Genomic DNA, 1,524 nt, shown 5'->3' on the forward strand with positions numbered 1-1,524 from the left:
TTTTAAGTATAAAAACCATAACAAAGACATTATTTTATTCATAAAACTATAAATTTATATAGATGTAACATGAATGTAGATATACAAATATGTATTGTCACATCCAGTATCAAATGAAACAAATTTTGACAGTGAAAATGATTAAACTTGATATAATATAATATAATATAATATAACACAATGTAAAACAAAATAACATGGCTTAATATAATATAAGATAATATAATGCATTGTAATACAATGTTTTAAAACATAATGTAACAGATTCAATGTAATAAAATGACATAATTTAACGTAATACAGCATAATATTTAGTATAACAAAACATGATATAACGAAACATAATATAACGTAATGTAGTACAATATAACAGAGTATATAACATAATTCAATGTAAAATAATATAATACAGCTTAATTTAACGTAATACAGTATTACATATAAAACGAACCAAGAAATTATATACATTTTTTATCTCGATGTGAATATTTAAATGATTTGCTTTTGACTGTTGTCCTGAAGTGAATATCACATTAATAAATCCATCACCAAAAATGCATAAAGATCACAACGACAATTAAAAAAACAGAAAAAAAATTATTCTGAAAAATACATTTTAGAAATTAAAACAAAATTCCACAAAGAAATAAACATTTCAGAAAGCAAAACTAATTTTAATAAATCAAAATGAAATAAAAATAAATGGAAACTGCAAATATCTAAAAAACTAGGATCTATCTTCCTAAAAGTAGCTAAAAACGGCGTTAATGACATTATTTGCCTAAAAACTGGTTCATTTTTGGTTGAATTTTTGTTGCTATTTTGTCCTATGAAGCTGAAAAGTCTTTTAAACGCCAGCTCACACTCTCAAAGGTTCCTGTGTGGAAAAAATGTTTATTGTGTAAATTATTTATGCACGTATTATATCTGCATGTTGCTTTGGTTAAACATTAAAAAAGGCTCCTCAGTCAGTTTATTTGGTGACTTAAAAAAAAAATAGAAAAATACACTTTCCAAAAATGCACCATTGAAGAAACCAAGCACAATATTTTTCTGAGAAGCTGATGATAAAATGATGGTGCAGAAAGCAAAGACACCTCTTGTTTGGAAAGTTTCAGGGAGAAATCGATACTCTGTGTCAAAGTAAAACTGAAATTTATGCATTTGTTCAAAGCAAAACGCTAAAGCACCAAGAATGTCAAACAAACTTTAACCAGAACTGGAGCGTAAAGATAAAAATAATGATACAAAATATAAATCCCTGAGATTTTGAGACGATTTTAGCTCCGTTACACAAGAAAATGTTGCGAATCATTCATTCTTGCTAAGTGCATTTTTTATTCTGACTTCATTTTTGATTTTTCTTTTGTGTCAATAATATTGAGCTCAGCTTTTAAAAGAGCCAAATCTATTATGTAGAAATAAAGAGGCTCTGCTGCTGAATAGGCTGAATAATTCAAGCCTTTGAATGCACATTTCATAGAAGCTAAGCCGTTTGAATTGGACTGTATTTGATGAAGCGAA

The sequence above is a fragment of the Oryzias melastigma genome, linkage group LG11 (genome assembly GCF_002922805.2).
Source record: "Oryzias melastigma strain HK-1 linkage group LG11, ASM292280v2, whole genome shotgun sequence".
Taxonomy (NCBI): Eukaryota; Metazoa; Chordata; class Actinopteri; order Beloniformes; family Adrianichthyidae; genus Oryzias; species Oryzias melastigma.